The sequence below is a fragment of the Alligator mississippiensis genome, unplaced genomic scaffold, assembly GCF_030867095.1.
Source record: "Alligator mississippiensis isolate rAllMis1 unplaced genomic scaffold, rAllMis1 scaffold_21, whole genome shotgun sequence".
Classification (NCBI taxonomy): Eukaryota; Metazoa; Chordata; order Crocodylia; family Alligatoridae; genus Alligator; species Alligator mississippiensis.
This window is the reverse complement of record NW_026775376.1, coordinates 436871-459239: the sequence shown is the minus strand read 5'-3', so window position 1 is coordinate 459239 and position 22369 is coordinate 436871. Positions and strand designations below refer to the sequence as shown.

Below are 22369 nucleotides of genomic sequence, written 5' to 3'. Positions count from 1 at the left end.
TCCCTGGAGCACACCCACTAGCCTACATGACCGGCTCCTCCAGGTCCTCCAGTGTTCCCTCAACAGAGGGAACCCAGAATACCATCTCCTTTCTGTCATAGTAGGGTTTAAGCATGTTCACGTGAACTGTCTTAGGTTTTCTACCCTTAATAGCCACTACATAGGTCACATCATCCAGTCTGTCCAGGACAGGATGAGGACCTTCCCAAGCACCTTGCAGCTTGTCTGTTTTTAGTGGTAGGAAAATCTTCACATTATCACCCCACTCAAAGGTACGTAAGCGGGCCTTCTCATCATACCAGGACCTTTGCTTCTCCTGGGCCTGTCCGAGGGAGTCCCGTGCCACCTTCATCATGTCAGTCAGTTTCTGACGAAAGTCAAGCACATACTCCACCACGGAGGTCTTTGTGGAAGTGATCTTCCCTTCCCACTCCTCTCTCACCAAATCGAGAGGACCTCGAACTCGCCTCCCGAACATCAGCTCGAAGGGCGAGAACCCAGTGGACTCCTGGGGCACCTCCCGGTAGGCAAAGAGCAGATGCGGCAGTTTCTCATCCCAGTCATTGGGGTTGGAGTCCACATAGGCCTTGAGCATCCCTTTCAATGTCCCGTTGAACCTTTCCACCAGCCCATTTGTCTGAGGGTGGTAGGCTGTGGTCTTAAGGTGTTGCACCCCACAGCAGTCCCACAGGCACTTCATCACCTCCGCCATGAAGTTCCCACCCCGGTCCGTCACGATCTCAGAGGGAAAACCCAGCTGGCAGAAGACCTTGATGAGGGCATCAGCAACCACGGGTGCCTCGATGGAGGTCAAGGCAACTGCCTCCAGGTACCGTGTTGCAAAATCCACTAGAGTCAGTATGTATTTCTTTCCTCTACGAGTCCTATGCTTCAGCGGTCCCACAATGTCCACTGCCACCCTGTGGAAGGGTTGGTCGATGATCGGGAGGAGCTGCAGGGGAGCCCTTCTCTTGTCCCCGCTTTTGCCCGTCCTCTGGCATGTCTCGCAGGATTTGCAGTAGTCCGTCACATTCTGGGCAATTCTGGGCCAAAAAAAGTTCACCTGCAACCGCTGGCATGTCCGTTCCCTGCCCATGTGACCAGCACATGGTAGATCGTGAGCCGTGGCAAGCAATTGCCGTCTGTATTTCCGTGGTACAATGAACTGGCGCTGGGGCTCCCAGGTCTCGGCATGGTTCTTTGGCACCCACAACTGATAGAGAAGCCCCTTATCCCAGACCACCTGTTCCCTTTTGTCCGGAGAGAACTCAGTCTCTTGCTCCTGAGCCATCTGCCGGAGTCCCTCCAAGCTGGGGTCCCCCCGAACCTCCCGCTTGAGCTCCTCTTGCCCAGCTAGGCAATCAGCAGGGAGTGCAGGTGCTCCTGCAGGGAGTGCACTCTCACCCTCAGGGACTTCCTGGGTTTCCTCCCTGCTAGGCTCACCTCCCTCTGCCACTGACGGAATACACACCTCCCCGGGACTGTCACTTAACCCACCCTCCGGGTCGCTAGTTCCTTCCGGGACCAGGGGGCAATCGCCATCTGCAGGGGTCCCTTCCCCTGTGGCCAATGGTGTGGCTGTCTCCTGGGGATTTTCTAACCCCCCTTTTTTAGCCTTCGGATTCTGCAGGCGGATCACCACATGAACAGTGCAGGGCTTTGGCTCTTGGGTCTGTTCCCACCTCCGGAGCTGGGATTCCTGCCCCATAAGATCCCGTCCCACCAGGATGGGGACCAGAGCCCCTTCCAGTACCCCCATTTCCAGGTACGTTGCACAGTCGTTCCACACGACGGGGGCATGGGCTACCGGTACCGTCAGAGGTGAGGGCCCCACTCCTTGAACAGTAAGGGTCTTTCCCGGAATTATGTCTGCAGGCGAGACAAGGTTGGAATTGATTAGTGTCACACTGGACCTTGTGTCCAGTTCCCCCACAAGGGTCCTCTCCTTTACTGTGATCATGGTCCGGTGGGGGGCCATCACCTCCTCTGAGTTTGTGATCCTGTAGCAATAGACACTCCCCTCAGAGTAGCTCCGGCCCTCCCCCTCGCTGCTCACAGCTGTTGCACGCCTGACGGGCCTGGGTCTATTGCTCAGCTTTGGGCAGTTGGGCTTGATGTGGCCCTGCTCCCTGTAGTTATAGCACCCCCTCCTTTCCGCATTGGGTGGTTTGTCCGAATCAGGGGCCGCCTTGCGCTCTGCAGGAGGTGGCCCTCTTTCCCCTTTTTGACCTGGGCCTCCCTTCCCCCCTCTTTGGAACCCTTTTTGTTCCTTCCCAGAGTAGGGAGGCTTCTCACAATTTAGCAACAGTCGGTCTGCAATTTCAGCGGCCTCGTGAACATTTTTGGGGTCCCTGTCCCTGACCAGGGTCTTAACCTCTCTCGGACAGCAATAATAGAATTGGTCCAGCACCATGAGCTGGCGTGTCTTTTCTACAGTGTCAACCTTGGCTTTGGCCAACCATTTATGGCATGTGTCCTCCAACAGGGCCCCATAATCAGTCAATGACTTTCCGGGAAGTGGGAGCGTATTCCGGAATTTCTTCCGAAAATACTCTGGTCCTAACTGGAACCTTTTAGACACTGCAGCTTTGAAGGCATTATAGTCATCAGCTGCATCTGAGGGCAGGCTGTTCAGGACCACCGCCATGTCGCCTTCCACCAGGGCAGACAAGTATATCATGATCTTTTCCTCCGGCACCTTACACCGCTGGGCTTGTCTTTCGAAGTTGCTTAGGAACACCGCAGGATCGTCTCCCTCTCGGTAGCGAGCGAAGGCGGAGACGTCCAGTTTGAGCTGTTCCCCGGACGCATGCGGAGGATTCGCGTTTCCCCCGTTGGTCTGCAAATGGAGCTGAGCGTCGAGCTTTTTCTGCTCGAGCTCCATCTGCATCCTCTTTTCCTCCAGCTGTCGTTGTTCCCGTTCCTTCTTGCGCTGGGCTTCCAGCTCCAGCCTTTTCATTGCCAGCTGCTCTTTCTCGCGCTGGGCCTCCAATTCCATCCTTTTCACTTCCAGCTGTTTCTCCTCCAGCCGGCGCTGTTCCTTCTTGTCTTCCCACTCCATCCTTTTCAGCTGTATCTCATGGAGTCTCTGCTGCTCCCTCTCGGAGGGTGATCTCCCGGCAGCCTCTGGGCTTGGCAAGCGGGGGTGTGTTCCTGGGTCGAGCTCAGGACTTGGCGAGCGTGAAGCTGACGCTGGTCCTGACTCGCCGGTACACAAGAGTTTAATCAGCTCATCCTTCTTTAGCCCTTTCTTCACGTGAAGGCCTCTCTCTTTTGCCAGTTCTTTCAGTTCGGGCACAGTCATCCGGACATACTTGTCCGCCATCCTGACTCTCTACCCTATCCAGTCGACCCGAGGCCAAATTAGAAATTGTTTGCTCAAGGGATTTCAGTGACTCTATTTCTTTTCCCAAATTATGCCTCAAATACAGCAGGGTATTCGGATCCCACCGCTACCACCACGTGTGGCGGGCCAGTAGGGGATGCTCCTGCGTTGAGCCGCCCACCACCCTGCACCCGACCACGCTTCAGGCTCTGAGTGCCTCCCTTGGGGTGCCTCCCTTCCGGCCGACCCCTTCCCTGGAGCACACCCGCTAGCCTGGGGTTCCCACTGCCACCATCCAAGGCTCTGGACTCAATTCTGGCTCTGCGCACCTTGGAGAACACAGGCCTGATCGTCCAATGGGTCCTAGACCCAATACAAGCACTTGGGGCACTTCCCCAAGTCAGGGGCTGATTAGGGAAGTCTCCCTTAGTCCGCAGACCTAAGGGCCCTCCTAGGCATAACTTAGACCCACCCCTCAATAAGTCTCCCACACCGGTCACAAAGGAGAACTTTATTGATTACAGGGGGTAGGACAGAAACAGGGTAAAAGGTAGAATAATATCAGAGGAATATCAGAGGAATCCCATAGAGCAAACCAGCATGGCTGAGGTAGTCGTTTAAACACGCATCTGAATTACTGTAAGCTCAAAATCTAATCGGATCTCGAGTAGCATACTCACTCGCATCATCCAGAGGTGGTTGGAGTTTCCTCTGGAGGCAGATCACTCTTGGAGCATGCGGTGATGAGGAGAGAGACAGTTTCAGATTCACCTGGATGACCGCATGGCTAATGGCTGCCTTCTTCCTGGCCCCGGGCCCTTAAATAACCTCTCTGACCTCAGTAGCCCGGTCCAATCAAAGCTGCCAATACTGGCCACAAGCCAACCAGTCTACCAAGCATCCCTGGCTACCTGGGCCCGCGCGCAGGGCCGGGCCTTTCCCCCCTGCCCAGGTGATCAGAGCATCGCCTCCCAGGCACCAGGCTTTTGTCATGCAGACAAGGGAGGGAGATCCCCGCCCTGAGGGATTCAACACCAGCCTCTCAGGCTGGCAGAGACAGGTCTCTGGAGAGGGGCACCAACGGTGGCCACAGTCAAGGAGTGACATCATCGTGAGGTCAGAATGGGAGGGTCCTTGTGAGCTCATAACGGGGCAACAGACCCTGTCTGGCTGCACTCAGGGCATGAACTACCCTGGGGGAAGCAAACCCATGGGGATGTAGCTGCAGAGAGGGAACATAGGCTCTTGTCACAGCCGGGGGCCCTCGCACCATAACTGAAAAGGAGTCACTTCCCATCCTTATGAGCACTCCTCAGGCCCAGGCAGACCCTTGTGCTAGACCACAAGCATCACTACACCTAGATCATCCCCCAGCACAGGCCATCCAACATCTTCTGGAACAATTCCAGTGACAGAGAAGCCACCACTTCCCTTGGCGTCTAGTCCACGGCCTCCCTGTTCTAACAGTGGAGACGTGCTTCTTGGGATCCAATCTAAACCCACTTGGCTGCTGTGGGGGAAAACTTCGTCCCCAGGTTCGTTGGGCGGAGGCTCAAACGAACAGGCCAATCAAAGTTTAAAGACTTAGTTTAATAAAGAATGCATTTCTGGTCAGCGTCATACACCAATTCAGAATTTTGCCATGAGGTCTGACCCTGAACATTAGGCAGTGTAGGGTAATATAGAAAATGTGACGTCATAAGCATAGCAACAGTATAAACCAATCAACATTAGCCACGATGCAGACAAGTCTGCACATGTCTTCAGCTTGTTACTGGAGAAACAGAAAAAAAACCCCTAATTTAAACCAGTCTGTAACAGCAAGGTCATGACCTGGTTACATAACTCGCTCACAAACAAAATGGCAGACTGGAACCATTTTGTTTTTCCCCTTCATTTCCCCCCTTTGATCCTTCCGAAGGAGGATCACTCTATTTCTATTTGGCACAGGTCTGTCCATAGTTTCTCTTGCTCTATTTCATTATTTCCTAGTTCTAACATCATATTTTTAACCGTTTCTTTGGAAATAGATGAGATAGTTTGTTCAGCCTTTTTAACACACAACTTTGTGCAACATAAAACTAGCTGCACAATCACATACAAACTTAACCCTAAAATTAAACCCATACACAAAGCAGACATTATTTTCCCAAGCAGACCTTTGAATAATTCCCTAGGATCTAACCAAGCAAACCAATCTACTGAAGAATCTTTGGGAACGAAGGCTGCTTCAGCGGCTTTTGCAGCATGAACCATCGCATTATTAACTTGGTTTTCTACTGTCGCAGGGCACCTCAGTGCCTGCTCCCAGAGAGGAGAAACTGCCAGGGAGAGAGCCCTGGCAGAGCCAATTGAGCACAGCTGCGGGTTGCCAGGGTAACAAGCACAGCTGCGGGTTGCCGGAGCAACTAAGGGGAGCCAGCTGCCTGTAGGGGGCAGGGCTTAGCCCTTATAAAGCCCAGGGCTGAGGCTAGGCTAGCAGTTCTCTGCCAGCAGCCAGAGAGGCAGGAGCTCATGGGGCTAACAGCAAGTACCGCTTGAGCGGAGTTAAGCCATGATGTTAAGTTATAGCCAGGCGGCTTTGGGTTGTGTTTTGAGTTACAGCCGGGAGGCTTGAAGTTGTATTTGTGATATTACAACCGGAGGTTTGGGTGAGGCTGTAGGGGTTGGAGGAGGCCTCATCAGGGACTCGCAAGGGAGTGTGAGGCCCTGGCGCCAGTGAGGGCGCGCTAGGCCCTGAGAGTTACAGGGCAGAGTCGTGAGGTCAGTTAGCTCAGAGAGGAGTGGCTGAGCCTCATAGGGACCCCAGAAAGTGTGGGGTGCCTTAGCGCCAAGAGGGTGCAGTGTCCTCATAAAGGGCCCCACAGGAGTGTGGGGGCCCCAGCGCCCAAGGAGGGCGCAGTGTTCTCATAGGGACCCCATAGAGGTGGGGTGCCCCAGCGCCAGTGAGGGCACGGTCTAGCGCCAGGAGGGCGCATCATTCTTACAGCGCCAGTGAAGGCGCAGTTTACGCGCCAGTGCAGGAGCAACTGGCGGCAAGGAGCGCAACCAGTGGGTTGCGGGCGGGGAACGAAGACCCCGGGTTGTGTGCAGGGCACGTAGACCCCAGCCCCAGAGAGAGGGGCGATTTTTATCAGGGAGCCCGAGGTGGGCACGGCGAGCCCCAAAGAGGGGGAGTGCCATATTGAACTATTGGGAAGCCCAGTGTGGGCACGGCGAGCCCCAAAGAGGGGGAGCGCCATATTAGGAAGCCCAGGATGGGCGCAGCAGACGCCAGCAAGGGCATCTCTTGCGGGGTGCATAGACCCCAGCCCCAGGGAGGGGTGATTACTGAGGAGCCCTAGAGCGGGGCGATTCTGAGGAGCCCGGTAACAGGCTAGCATCGCGGAAAACCCAGAGAAGGGCAAGGTGCTGCGGTTGCCCCCGAGAGGGCGGGGAGTAGCAGTGCGGTGAGCCCGTATCAGGAAGGGTGGTAGTGGGGTGGGCCCAAAAAGACCGGTGGCTCGAGAGGATGTCCCAGAGGGGACTAGTCTATTGTAGAGAAGGCCCAAGAGTGGGCATACGTGTATTTTAACTTAACAACGTCTTTCACATCAGCGAGGCTTGGGGCGTGGTATTAGGGGTGGTAGGAGCCACACATAGCCCATACGGCTAGAGTGTCCGGGGAACACCCACCGTATCGGGAGACCCCCAGGGGTCCAGGAACACGTGGGGACAGAGGTCCCGAGTAGCCGTGCCCAGGGAGTCATAGGCAGCCTCCCAACCTTATATTTACCAGCAAGACATGGCGGGCGAGAATTAGAGGGTGCCTTGGGCTGGCCTTGACACGGAGCGAGGGACCTCGAGGAGATCACGGCCCTCCTGAAGGACCCCACCGTGACATCTACTAATTCAAAGGTACTGTTTACATAAGTGTAACACTCTTGGCCTATTACAGCGCAGGCACCCCCTTCAGATGCTAAAACATAGTCAAGGGCTAATCGGTTCCGCATAACCACTAGTCATAAATTATCTTGATTTCGGGCTATGATCTTTATAGCGTTTCCCAGACTGGCTATGGCAGTTTCAGTTTCTAGGGCCAATATTTCAACTACTGCTTGTAGTCACAGGGTATATCTTCCCAAACAGGAGATAGCTGGACCAGTAATTAGTGGAATTATTCCTGCTACAGAACACCCTATTCCTTTTCCCACGGTTAAAGGATTTTATAAGTTTCAAGGGTAGCTATCGCATCTTGTTCTCGATCTGCTACCTTGGGGCTTTCTCTTTTATTTCGGTGATGCCCCGGAGGCAGAACCTTTGTAACTCTGACTGGAGGGGTTAGCCAAGCTAGATAACAAGATCCGAACCAATTTGGCGGTAGATGATATTAGGCTTTAGTCCCGCATACCCAATAGGTTTCTTGCAGGGCCTGGTTATTACTAAAGGAGCCATCATACCAGTCTAGGGTAAACCGACCTCCAATAGGAGATGGCCTTCCCAAACTGTCAGGAGATGCTGACTTTATGGTGCCATCTCTATAGCAATGCCCTCCTAAAATAAAACATTCCCATATGGTGATATGTGACCACTTCATTGGTTTGCAGGATATTGCGCCAGTTCCGGTAGTCTGGTTATTTGGACTATACTATCCATTAAAACTTTGACACCATGTTCTCTCTTTAGTATGATTGTTCATCCACACTCCTTTTCCCATATCATAATGTTTACAACTACTATTTCCCACTGAATAAAATTTTTGTTGGGAGTAGTTGCGTACCTAACACATCTCTCCCTGTAAAGGAATCGCCATAAGGTACCTTGCATCAGTCCAAGTGGCATTATTTGGGTCTGCCCACCGCACAGTTAAATTTTCTAAACTCAAGGGGTGAGGTATCATAAGAAATCCTTTGCTATAAGCCCTAGAACTAAGACCACACATCCAGCAATCTGAGGCATTTAGAGCTATTGATACCTTTTGTAGCAGACCAAGGTATGCGTTGGGGGCACCTAATACGGCTAAATTAAGTAGCACTGTAGCCATAATAAACTTAGTAGTCATGTTGGCAAGTATTTTTTGGCTTGCCTCTGCAGGCAATTCTTCTGGGTTTCGTTGTCTGAGTTCACCTTGGTGTTAATAGCACTGAGCAGTTACCTTTTCTTGGCTTGTCTTCTAGGACGAAGGTTATAGTTGTGAGGGGACTCAACAAGGTGAGGGGTATCCGCACTCGTTTCTTGGAGACCTTCTTCCTCAGTTTCCATTTGAGTGGGATCTAATTCCAACTGGGCTGGTTCTGGGTTGACTTGTTCTTCTTTCTTTGGCGTTAATGTCCTTTTGCAATGAGATGCCTGTATCCAGGCAGACTTTCCATCAACCTTTACGGCAGTATTAGTGGTTAGCAGGAGTTGATAGGGTCCATTCCATCTAGGTTGCAGGCAGTCTTTTCGGCAAAATTCCTTTACTAGGACCCAATCACTAGGTTTCAAAGACATCAGTTGGAATGGGTAAAGCTGCACTGACCTGTAAAAACAAAGCTTTGACAGTCTTCATGAGTCCTTTGCAATAACTTAACACACTTTCGTAACCTTCTAACAGATCTACTGCTTTAATCTCTTTGATAGGGTTTAAACCCACATTCATAGGCCTACCAAATAAAACTTCATATGGCGTAAGTCCGTGTTTTCTATTAGGCATGTTCCTGAGGTGCATTAGCACAATCGGAAGAATGTCAGGCCAAGAAAGTCCAGTTTGTTTACAAAGTTTGGGTAATTTTGATTTAATATCTCGGTTAATGCGTTCTACCTTCCCTGAGCTTGCTGGATGATAGGGTGTATGAAATTTCCATGAAAATCCTAAAGCTTTACTAAGAACCTTTTTGATTTGAGAAGTAAAATGCGGTCCCTGGTCTGAATCTAATGTAAGTGGTATGCCAAATCGTGGAATCAATTTGGTCATTAATTTCTTTGCTACAGAGACTGCATCTGCTCTTCTAGTGGGGTAAGCTTCTGTCCACCCACTGAAGTGACACACAATGACAAGGACATGCTTGAACCCTTTGCTAGGCGGTAAATCAATGAAATCTACTTGTAAGTTTTGAAATGGTCCATAAGACCAGGGAGTGGCACTAGCCTGGACATATGTGGGTTTGCTAATTCCATGTTGCAAGCATATTGTACAAGTTTGTGAGATCCTTTTCGCTTCTGCGTGTATAGTGGGTGCATACCAGTATCTTAAAATGTTTTCTGCTACCCCCCTTTTTGCACGCATGTCCCATTTCATGGGATGCGCGTGCAAGATGAGGGACAAGGGTTTTAGGGGGAATGATGCGCCCATCAGGAGACTTCCACAAGGTATCGGAATGTAAGATACAGCCGGCAGAAAGCCACTCGCGTTTTTTTGATTCTGGAGCTGCATCCTGGAGAAGAGAAATGTTAGAGGTTGAAAGATCAAGGACTAGACAAAAGGGAATGGCAAGTGGGGTACCATCAAGGGCTGCATGCTGCGCATGTTTATCTGCACAAGCATTTCCTTGGCTCGCATCATCAGAACCTCCTGTATGAGCTTTACAGTGCATAACGGAAATCTGTTTAGGGAGTAAAATGGCATCCAGCAAGGCATTAATTAAAGGAGCATGAGAAATAGGAGACCCAGAAGAGGTAAGGAATCCACGATGCTTCCAAATCTGACCTGTGGAGTGGCACACTTTAAAGGCATAATGGGAATCAGTATAAATATTAACAGACTTATTTTCAGCTAGAATACAAGCACGGGTTAAGGCTATTAGTTCAGCGGGTTGCGCTCTCCGGCTACCAGGAAGACTGTGAGCTTCAATGACTGCATGTGGTGAACATACAGCAAAACCAGCACGAAGTTGCCCAGTCGCGTCTCTTTTGCATGAGCCGTCTACGAAAAAAATACAATCAGGGTTAACTAGAGGCGTATCTGTGAGATCTGGACGCGGGGTGAATACCTGATCTGTCTGAGTAATGCAGTCATGATTTAACAAGTGAGTATCTCCATCGTGCGGTAAAGGTAAAAGAAGCAGGGTTTAAAAAATTACAACGACCAATAGTAACATGATCGGCAGCTAGAATAGTGCATTCATAAGAAGATAAACTTTGAGAAGACAAGTGTTGAGTTTTCCCATGATTTAACAAGGCAGAGACAGCATGGGGAACAGCAAGGGTAAGGGGAGATCCTAAAACTATAGCTGCTGACTTTTTCTAAAAGTGATGCAGCAGCAGCTACAGCACGCAAACAAGGTGGAAATCCTTGAGCAACAGGGTCAAGCAAGGAAGAAAAGTAAGCACTTGGTTTGTAAGAAGAACCAAAAGGTTGGGTTAGGACTCCAGCAGCAACACCTTCTCTTTCATGACAGTATAGTGTAAAGGGTTTATCATAGTCAGGGCATCCCAATGCTGGTGCAGAGACTAGTGCAGTTTTTAGGCTAACAAAGGCTTGTTCATGGTGCTCGGTCCGTGGGAGAGGGTTATTAGGAGAATCATCCTTAGTAAGCTCGTTTAAGTGTTTAGCTAGTAAAGAAAAGTTAGGTATCCATTACCGACAATAAGATGCAGAGCCTAAAAATCCTCTAAGCTGCTTCTTGGTAGCGGGTCTGGGGAGAGAAAGAACAGCAGAAATGCGATCTGCGGTTAGATGTCTACGTACTTTGGAGATTTCGTGCCCTAGATATATAGCTTTTTGGCTGACAGAACTGCAACTTAGCTTTAGAAGCGTTATGACCTTGTTGGGCTAAACATTTCAGGAGCTGAATTGTGTCTGTAACACAGGCAACTTTGCTTTCTGAGGCAACCATAAGATCATCAATATACTGAATAAGTACTGAGTTACAAGGCAAAACTATAGTATCTAAATCCTTTTTTAACGCTTGAGGGAAATATAGAAGGGCTTTCAGTAAACCCTTGAGGCAAACGTGTCCACGTATATTGCCTTCCTTTGTAGGTAAATGCAAAAAAAAATTGGGAGTCAGGGTGTACTGGGATAGAGAAAAAGGCAGAACATAAATCAACAACAGAAAAAAAAAAAGTAGCAGAGGCGGGAATCATGCTAAGGATGGTAGAGGGATTAGGCACACAGGATGCAAAGGGACAACAAATTGATTATCGTTTTGTACAAGATTTAAGAAAAATTAAACAGGTTTTCCATGCTCATCTGTTTTCCCTGGCTTTTTCACGGGTAGGATAGGAGCGTTACAGGGAGAGCGAGTTGGGATTAAAACACCCTGTTGCAAAAGAGCATCAATGACCGGGGCGATACCTTCTTCAGCTTCGCGGGAAAGGGGATGCTGATCTATTGCAGGAAAAGGTTTGCATGCATTATATGTTAACTGAACTGGCTCAATGTTCAAGAGTTTCCCCGTTTCGTTGAGGTGGGAAGCCCACAAGGACTCTGAAACATCCAAAAGAGATGGGGAGTTGGAGGAGTCTCCATCTATTTGGTTATTCTCAGGGTCTGTAGAGAACAAGAGCATTAAATTTTGGGTCTGATCAGAGGGCAGATCTAAATATATACCCTCAGGGGAACAGTAGATTGTGGCACCTAATTTACACAGCAAGTCTCTTCCTAACAAGTTTACTGGAGCAGTAGGACTTAACAAAAAGGCATGTTCAGCAGACAGAGGTCCTATTTTAACTAGAGCAGGGTTAGCGTATACATGTGGAATGACCTGACCCCCTACTCCAATTGCATTAACTATTTTAGTTGTAGGCACAAGTTCCTTAGCTTCCTCGCACTTTATAGTGGACATAGAGGCTCCCGTATCTACTAAGAAATCATGAGGTTGTTCATTGACCACTATGGTTACACTAGCGTCTTCAGAGGCTTTTATAAGAGAATTTAGTAAGGCCCAGTCAGGAGATACAGAAGCCTCTGAAAACCGTCACTGGGGAGATTTTGGAGAGTGGGAAGCTAGAGAGCAGACTGGTTGAGGCCGGTTTGGGCAGTTTGTTTTCCAATGTCCTTTTTGTTTGCAATAATTGCAAATATCATCTGGATGCGGTCCACGTTGGGAATGCAGCTGAAAAGGAGGTGCACTTGGTCTGCAGCTAAAATTTGGGTGAGAGCTCTGATCGGACGTTGGGGCCCCAGGATAAAAGTCTTTGCGAGGTTGGGTGTATGGGCGAGGATCAGTACGCCGTTTTTGTTCTAAATTCTGGATTTTTAAAGCCATTAGGTTAGTCCTTAAGTTCTTTTCTTTTTTCCTTTTCCGCCTGCTGTTGTTCCCATAAATCGATACATGCCTGAACAATTTCAGTCATTTGTTTTCTTTTCCAGCCTAGAACCAACTGCTGTAATTTTTCTTGTAACTTCGGCTGTAAATTCTTTACGTAGGTGGTAACTATCAACCTTCGCATGTTGTCTGCAGCAGGATCAATGCCAGTATGTCTTTGGATTGCTGCACAAAGTCGATTTTGAAAATCGGCTGGATGCTCGTCAGGATTTTGTTTGCAAATTTCTACTTTTGTCCAATCTACATGAGTCATACACGAATTCAGAATTTTGCCATGAGGTCTGACTCTGAACATAGGCAGTGAGGGGGTAATATAGAAAATGTGATGTCATAAGCATAGCAACAGTATAAACCAATCAACATTAGCCATGACACAGACAAGTCTGCACATGTCTTCAACTTCTTACTGGAGAAAGAGGGGGGGGGGAAAGAGTTTAAACCAGCCTGTAACAGCAAGGTCATGACCTGGCTACATGACTTGCTCACAAACAAAATGGCAGACTGAAACCATCTTGTTTTTCCCCTTCATCTCCTCCACCTTGCTCCAAGCGGCAGGTTCTCCTCATCTTCACAACTAGGGTCAGAGACTAGCCACAAAGCCAGGGCTTGGCCTAGGATGGAGCCCCCCCCTGTGTCCAGCCCAGGTCAATGCCTCACTCAAATGACAAGGTTCCTCGGGTGAATCTGATATCTTTTATTAGACTAACCCAAATATTGGAGAATAGTTATTAAGCAAGCTTTTCGGTTCAAAAACCCTTCGTCAGGCTAAGGAGGTTTCAGCAGTCGGTGTGCGCTCTTCCTGGATGGGATGAAAAGTAAAGAGGTCAGGGGCTGGGCTGGGGAGTCAGTTGCCAGGCAGATTATAATGTGTCAAAAATCCAATGTCTATGTTTAGTCCATGACTTTTAGTATCCAGGAGGTTGATGAAGTGGAGTTCATAGGCTCATCTCTAGGACGTGTTGTGTAAGTTTCCTTTGAGGATCAGGACTGAGAGATTGGAGAGAGAGTGGCTTTCTTGTGAGAAATGTGCCCCCACCGGTAATTGGGTATTTCTGTCTTTGATGGATTTCTGGTGTGCGTTCATTCTGGTGCACAGTTGTTGTTTGGTCTCTCCTATGTATTTTCCACCAGGGGATTTGGTACATTGGATGAGGTGTATTACATTTCTGAAGGTGCAGCTGTATGATCCAGGGATGCTGATGGCTCTGTTGCGGGGCACACTTCACCTTCCTCGGCCCAATGCCAGGAGCCAGGGGGAGCTGGGTCAGCTCAGAGGATGAGCAGGACAAGGTGACACGGGACTGAAAGGGCCCACATGGGCCCCTGACTCCAGTCCCTGAAGAGAGGTAGGGAGGGAGCTACAGGGATCAGGCTGAGAAGGGGCTGGAGTCTGTCCTGCAGCCAGGGAGCCCTTCCCTGTGCCCAGGGGATCTGCGCAAAGCCTGGGGTTTTGTCACAGGGCTGCTTGGCCCCAGGTGGACAAACCCCAACAGAGGCAGCGTTACACCTGTGGCTCCTGGACAGAGGTCAGGGTGTGCGCCCTCCCTGTGCCATAACAAGGTGCATCACTGTCACCGGTGTAACCCAGAAACCCCAGTTGGGAGTCGTGGGTAACTGTCCTCATGCCCTCTTCAACCACCTGGCTCACCCGGGTATTTTGTTGGCTCCCACTGCCCTGGGGCACCGGTGCTTTCAACTCCTGGAGTCTGCAAAGAGTCCGGGCACTGCCTCTGGCTCTCACGAGTTGCAGATCCTGTGTCCAGCATCCACTCCTGAGTGCTGGGACCTCACGCTCCACCTGCCTCTCCCCTGAGACCAGACGTGACTCTTCCAACTATGCCGCTCAAGGCGTAAGCGCAGCCTTTCCTCAGGGCTCGCTAAGGTGGCAGCTTTCTGGTGAGCCCTGTACTCCTTTGGGGCCATGGGGCAGGGAGAGCACAAGCGTGCACAAAACAGCCTTGCATAGGCAACGTGAACACGCATTGTCTATTTCTGTGGCGACTTCTGTCCTTGATGGTGTTAGAGTGATATTGTAGCTATGATGGTTTAGGAGTTATGCGAGACATAAGGAAATTTGGGGGTGATAGCTTTTATTAGGTGCACTGAGTACTGGGATCTAGTTAAAAAGCTTTTGTATACAAGGCATTTGTCTTCAGGCTTACTCTACTCAACAAAAATCCTTGCTACTCACATTTTTCTTACCCAGGCAGCAACTCGCTCCCATCGTCTGTATTGGCAGGCAGGGAGACGCTGCCCCTGTCTTAGATGGGACCAGGAATTAGTTGAGCTCTGCATTAATGCTTATTCTTTATCCCTTTACAGGGAGGTACAAGGCAACGACAGGTAAGTGCCCTTTACTGGCTTCACTGATTGCCTGCCCTCATTGAAACTCCCAGAAAACCAACCACACATCCCTCCCCACCTCCAGAGAGGCCTCCTAGCAGGGACAGTTCTGTGTGAATGGGCCCATCCCTGCATGAAGTCCATGACCTGAGCCATGTTTGCAGTGTCTGCTTGGGGCAGTGCTGGGCACTGTGACCCCTGTTGCCTTTCCCACAGCACAAGCAGGGTCAGACCCATGTGCTGTCATGGGGCTGGGAAAGTCCCTGCTGGACTCTCCCAGCAGAGCCGGGGTCAGAGCTGTGGGGCCTGGGCAGAGGCCAAGGTGTGGGACCCATCCTCTGCCACCATTCATTGGGTCACTGTTACTGATGTAGACCAGGGGCTCCACAGTCTGGAAACAGACTCACTTTCCCCCTACAATGGTCCTGCTCACCTCACTGCCATGCTGTCCCCAGTCGTTACCTCCACCTTAGGGGCTTGAGGCACCTGCGTGGGGTGCAGATTCTGTTTCGCATCCTCTGCAGAGTCCTGGGACCTCACACCACTGCCTCATGCCTGGGACCAGGATGGACCCCACAGGCTCTGCCCCTCAAGGCTTTATAAGAGCCTTTCCCTGGTGCCTGGCAATATGGCAACCTTCTCAGGAGCCCTGTCCTTCAGGCCAAGAGGACAGGAAGAACATGGGTGCTTGCAGACTGCCCTTGCACAGAGGCCCTGAATACACACCTGAATGCTCACTTCTTCTGTGTTGACTTCTGTCCTGGGTGGAGTCAAAGTGATGTTGTAGCCATGATGGTCCAGGAATTATGTGAGAGGCAGGGAATTGTGGGGTGATATCTCTTATTGGATGGACAGCATGGCTGCGATCAAGTTAGACAAACCTTTGAACACAACACTTTCTTCCTCAGGTCTCCTTTATCCCAGCTGTGCAGTTCATCCAAGAAAAAATATCAACCCAACCACAAAAATTCCTTGTCCCGTATGTACTTCTGCCCCGGGTGGCAACTTGCTCCCAGGTCCTGTAGTGCAGACAGGGGGATGCTGCCCTTGTGTGGGATGGGACCAGGGAATTAGTTAGGCTCCACATATTAATTCTTGTTATTTCTCCCTTTACAGGGAGTCACAGGGCAATGGAGGGTAAGTGCCCTTGACTGGCTTCACTGACCCCCTGCCCCCACTGAAAACAACTGGAAAACCAACCACACATCCCTCCCCATCTCCAGAGAGGACTCCTAACAAGGACAGTTGTATATGAATGGGCTCAAACCTGAGGATGCTCCAAGGCCCCACCCATGTTGACAGTGCCTGTTGGGGGCAGTCCTGGGCAGTGTGACTGCTGCTGCCTTCCCCACACAGCACAAGCAGGGTCAGACCCATGTGCTGTCCTGGGGCTGGTAAATCCCCTGCTGGAGCCTCCCCAGCAGAGCCAGTGTCAGAGCTGTGGGGCCTGGGGGAGAGGCCAAGGTGTGCGGCCCTCCCTGTACCACTAAGAGTTGGGTCACTGTTGCTGATAGATACCAGCGACCGTATTGTCTGGAAACAAGAGAAATGCCCTCCTCGCTTCCCCCAGAACTGTCCTGCTCACCTGACTGCCATGTTGGCCTCCAGTCATTGTCTCCAGCTCAGGGGATTTAGGCATCTGCATAGGGTGCAGGTTCTGTGTGTAGCATCCTCTTCTGAGTGCTGGACCTGACATTGTGCTGCCTCCTGCCTGGGAGCAGGACAGGCCTCTCAGACTCTGCCCCTCAAGGCTTAAGCACGGCCTTTCCCTGGAGCCCACAAAGATGTCAGTCTTGTGGGGAGCCCTGTTCTCTTTTGGGGCCATGGGACCAGAAGAAGACATGTGCACACAGACAGGTCTTGCACAGAGGACCCTTACACACATTGTCTACTGTTGTGTCAACTTCTGTCCTGGGAGGTGCTGCAGTGATGTTCTACCTGTGATGGTCCAGGCATTATGTGAGAGCTGGGAAATTTTGGTTTTCATACCTTTTATTGGGCCAACTGCATAGCTGGGATGAAGTTTGGCAAGTTTTTGAACACAAGACATTATTTTTCCAGGTCTCCCTTATCCCAGCTGTACAGTTCATCCAATAAAAGATATCACCCTACCCCCCCAAAATCCTTGCTGCTTGCTTACTTCTGCCTTTAACCTCTGGATGTCAATTTGCTCCCAGCTTCCATACGGGGAAGCTGTGTCTGACAGGGGCTGCTGCCTTTGTGTTGGGGACAGAGAGTCTGTGGGGATCCACATTCACTTTCTTTTTTTTTTTCTCACTTTTTGCAGCAAGGTACAAGACAGTGGGAGGTAAATGGCCTTTTCTGGCTTTACTGACACAGACTTCATTGAAAGCACCCTGAAAATCAAACTGCTCCTTTCCCATCAACAGAGAGGCCTCGTAACAGAATGGTTGAGCAGGAATGGGGCCTCACTCTCGAGATGCTCCTGGCCGTACCGCTGAGTCTCAATGCTCTCAGACAGCCACTGGGACTGCTATGCCCAACCCCAGTTGACTGTGGTCCCTGGGGAGGGGAGAGTACCCTGATCTACCCCAGCACAGCCCCTGTCCTGACACCCACACCAGAATAGCGGGTGGCAGCTTGCACAGGTGCTGATTACACTGCCCTGTGCCAGCTGAGCCCTACTTGCACCGAAGCACTGCTCACATATGCAGTAAGGACCAGCCTGTCTGCCCCATCTCTGCACAAAGGGGCTGGAGCAGGAGGAGGGTCTGCTCTTTGTCCGGTTCTGCCTCCCTGGCACCTGTGAGTGACACCCACAGGGGCAGCCCCACTGTCTTGTAGGGCTGGTAGTGGGAGGGCATCAAAGGACAAGTGCTATAGGTCAGAGGCCCTAACTGTGGACTGGGGACTCAGTCCTGCCATCTGCTCCCAGGCTGCATTCCTGCTGAAGCCAGCACTGATTGTATGTAGAGCAGAGGCTGCTTTCTCAGTAAGGATCACAGCTACTGGCTGATCTGTTTTCATTTTCTCTCCCTCTATTCTTCCCCGGGACTCTCCACCAAAGCTGGGAAAGTGCTGGTTTTGGTCTCTGCAATGTCTTGCTCACTGATCTGTGTCCCATGGGGTTTGTTCCTGTTTGTCTGAACTCTGGTTTCTGCCTTTTCTGGGACTTGCCAAGGCACAAAGACATGCAGGTGAGTGAAGCCACGTTTCCACAAGCCCTCCTGGCCCCTCTCCCCAGGAGTGTTAGCTTCTACCCTGCCTCCTGACTCCCAGGGGTGCTGCTTGGCAGGGTCACGAGCACAAGGAGACAGACCATTCAGACCCAGGGGCCCTGCTCTGGGAAACACGGAGACCATCAGAATCTGCTACAGCTGCCCTCCCGGGCGGCTCTGCTGCCTCCTGCTAGTGAGGTGCTGAGCTAGTCCGTGCTGACCCCAGCCCTGGCTGTGTCTGCTGGATACGCTCCTCCCTCTGTGTGTGATGCAGTGGCAGGTACTGGATGGAGAACAGGGGAGAGCTGGATGCCCTCAGGTTGCTAGGGTGAGGAACAGGGTGTCCAAACCTCACCCACCAGAACTGTAAGGCCCCAGGACCCAGAGCCCTGCCACCCCAGGCTCAGCTACCAGGTGCCTCTGTCCTGGAGAAGGCAGCAGTGCAGGGGCAGCACAATGCCCTGTGACTGCCTGCAGCGCACAGGGCATCGCAGCAGCACAGAGTCCCTGCACTTCCATGTCATAATCCTGCCAGGTGCTGGCACTGTGACTCCACCTAATGTGAGGAGCGAGGTGCTGCTCAGCATCAGTGCCTATGGCAGGATCTGGCTCTCAGTGTCTAGCTATTTCTTCCAGCAGTGCCAGGAGATCCCAGCTGAGATCAGGCCCTCCTGTGCTCACAGCTGTGGAGACACAGAGTAGGAGACAAGCTCGAGGGGCTTCTGATGTAGAGACTCTGGAAAGACAAGGGATGGCCGATGATCGTCTCTCCACTGAGACCCAGGGCGCTCCAGAGACTTGTCCAGGGTGACACAGTGTCAGAGCAGGGGAGGGGACCCTGATCTCCCAGGTTTCTGGCCCTACACCTGCAGCCCAATATCCTCACTTCCTGTGGGCAGGACACAAACGACCCTGGAGTGGGCGGGGGGTGCAACTCAATCTCTGGGAGAGGGCTGGGGAGGAGAGCCCAGATCTCCAGGGTCCCTGTCACAGCCGTTGGGCTGGAGGAGACCTGAGACCCATAGGGCCTTGTCCCGATGCTCTGTACTGGCAGTGCCCCATGGATGTGAATTAAACCATCCCAGGAGTAAAGGATGGAAAATTGGTACTAGGGAAACTGCTGGGAGGTCTGGGGTTTGGGGCTGAGACAGGAGGAAGAGGAGGTTGCTTGTGGCCAGGATAAGGGCATTTGCTCCAGGCTCAGGGGACAGCCCAGGAGATGGACACAAAGTGTGATCGGGCAGTGCAGGGTGGGGGAGCAGCAGCATGATGGGGAAGGAGGGCCCAGGGCAGAGCACAGAAGACGAGGAAAGGATGTGGTGCTGGGGTTGGGAAAGAGGATCCTGTGGGAGAGGCATGGCTGAAGTGGGGGCTGCGGGGCTGAGAAGAGATCTGCCATCTGAGCAGGTGCTGGGGCTGTCTGTGGAGCTTGACTGTAGGCTGGGGAAGGAGGAGGGAAGAGGAGATGCTCCAGCTACCAGCTGCAACAGGCTTCCCTGCCAGGGGGATTGGCCAGATGGGGCATCAAGCCCACCCTGGTCACCAACCTGAATGCCTGCCAGGGGCAGCAGAGCCTCACTGAAGCCCTCTGGGGCAATGCTCTGCTAGCTGGTCTCCAAGGGCTCTTGGCTGCAAGGTGCGGGTGCCACTCCCTGGTGCCCAGCATGTAGCCTGAGCACCCCCGTCCCAGTACCACAACAGTGACAGAGCAGGGGCCAGCCTGGGGAGGAGCGGGGGCTGGCAAAGACGATTTTCCCTGCCTCTTCCCTGGCTCTGGTCATCCAGCAAGCATCACACTACCTCTGCCCCAGACCAAAGTTAGGCCTGGACAGGTATGAGGGAGCACACTGAAATACCACCTTCACCCCAGCCTAGACCAAGGTGAAGCCAACACCCACCATGTCCCATGCAGGCTGCAGGGGTGGGTGGGGAGGTCTGCATTATTGCTGATAAAGCATCCCCAAGGGAACCCAGAGCTACCGCGGGGATTCCCTTGGCTCTATCCTGTCCATGGGGTCCTGAGCACAGCTGGATGAGGCAGCGGGAGGCTGTTCTGTGCTTCCCATTCCCAGCTTGTTTCCAGCCACACACAGCCCCCAGGATGTCCTGCCTCTGGGCTGCTTCTCCCACCACGCAGCCAGTGTGTCTCCCTGCCTGTTGCTTCCTCCTGGCACCTCTGGGCTCTCTCTTTGACGTGCATCCCCTCCCTCAGCTGCAACCCAGTCTGTGCCCAGCTGTTTCTTTCGCCTGTGTGTGGCAGCTCTTGCTCAGACCTCTGTACTACTTTGTCTTTGGGCCATGGCTTCTGTCACTTCAGCTCCCTCTCTCCAGGAAGCGGCTTCATGGCTCCATCCCTGAGGCCGCAGGGAGGGCAGCAGCAACCTCAGCCAGGCCTGGAATATTCCAGAGAGCGCAGACACCAGCCAGGCACCAGCCCCTCCAGGCACCAACAGACAGGCTCCCTGTTGCTCCCTGTTTAAGAACATCCTGACACATGGAGCAGGAAGGAGAGGAGGAGGCAACCAGCAAAGCCCAGATGCCTCCTCCCCTCTGTCCCCCCCACACCTACCCGTGAACCAAAAGCCAAAAGACTGCTTGAGTTCCCAGTATAACCAGGATGAATTCAATGAGAAAATCCATACTGGTAAGTTGCCAGGTTGGTGGAGCAGAAGATATAGCAACCTACCTCCTCCACCTCCACCGCCAGTAAAGGAAAAGTATGTGCCCTGATAAAATCTGAATGCTGTGTATATATATATATTCCTGATGCCTCTAGTGCCCTTAAAAATCAAGCTGAGATTATTGAAAAAGAAGTTGTCGAACTTCACCAAATTAATCAATGGAATATGAAAGGAATGTGGTCTTGGTTAACCTCCTGGTTCCCAAATTTAGGAACCTTGGCAAGAAAATCCTGTATGAAATATTGTTTGTCTTAATAGTTCTGATAATGTTTTATGTCTTAGTGCAACTAATCCTCTGCTGCGTAAAAGCCAGCAGGCAAAGCTTTAGCAAGGCAAAAAAACACACTGCAGAGTCTAGAATAGTGGTGTTACACAAGTGTGAGCAGATTGAAAAAAAACATGAAAGGCTGCAAGATGAAATAGAGGGACTCATAAGAATGGAAGTTCAAGGCTAAAGTGAGACTAAAGAGTCTCAAAGCGGGGATTGTGGAATCAGAAAAAATAAATGCCTTAAATTTTGATCATACAAGTTATAAGATGACATAACCGCTTTGTGGGGAATTGCTGGCTCTGCATACTAGAGTGGATAAGGGAAAGTGTTTGTTCTTTGTAACGCCCCTGCAACTGCTTCGCTCACCGTGGCCTTGAAGATAGCAGAAAAAAGTATGTGCTTGATCTCCCTGAGAAAACAGAGTGCTTGCTAGTTGTCTTTGACTGTTTTCTCTGAGAATTTTTTTTTGGCAATTATGTCCTGTGTAACAGTCTGTTTTTTAAAAGCGTATATAAACTGCATGATTCAGTTTTGGAGGCGGAGACCTCTCTGTAGTGCAGGTGAATCCATGTACTCTGAGCTCTTTCCCACGGTACCGTGGATCTGAATAAAGCTTCTACTAACCTGACCCCAAAGTCTACATGTGTTTTTCCACGACATGCTGCACCACCACGCTCATCTGTACACGGCCAGCCTGAAAGTCATTCTTTTTTTTTCTTCACACTGATCCCCAGGAAGTATAAAGTTACATTAAAGTAGCTCTTTCTGCTTTCTGATTTTTTTGGGGATTTTTTTTACAGAAGAGGCAATGAAACAAACAAGAAACCCTGAACCTAAGAATTCATCTCTCTGACCCAGCTGCCCTTGAATGGCTCTTTACACTGAGGCGCTGCTCTGTAAGCGCTGTGCCACACGCGGATGGAAGCGGACCTGATGGGGAACTGAACCAGCCCGATGCTTGGGAATGGGGCGGGCACTCAAGCAGCTCTCATTGGCTGTTTGATAAACCAATTGAATTGCATGGACTCCCTCCAGCCCAATGCACAGGCTAAGACCCGTGCTCCGAAGAACTAGGATGAAAAGACAGATTGGAGCTCCCAGGTGGGCAGGAAGACACTGCCCGGGTTTTAGCCTAATTCAGCCAGAGCCCCCAAGTCCCCCGGGCACCTCCTTCCTCTGGAGCTGGCAGCAGGATCCACCCCTGTGCCTCTGATGGCTCCACTTCAACTCCCATTACCTTAGTCTTTCCCTGACACGACGCCCACCATGGGCATTGCCCTAGCAATAGGATTACATGTCAACCTGTTCCGCTTTCAGGCCCCAGAGGGTTGGCGATGAAA

General features: G+C 51.3%; 1 long non-coding RNA gene across 1 annotated transcript; it reads left to right on the top strand.

Annotated features, from left to right (window-relative positions):
* Positions 1-6837: 6837 nt before the first annotated feature.
* Positions 6838-21594, top strand: LOC132247323 (uncharacterized). Its single transcript, XR_009458629.1, has 3 exons — positions 6838-7222; positions 14878-14898; positions 16015-21594. It is a non-coding gene; the product is annotated as an uncharacterized LOC132247323 (long non-coding RNA).
* Positions 21595-22369: the final 775 nt, after the last annotated feature.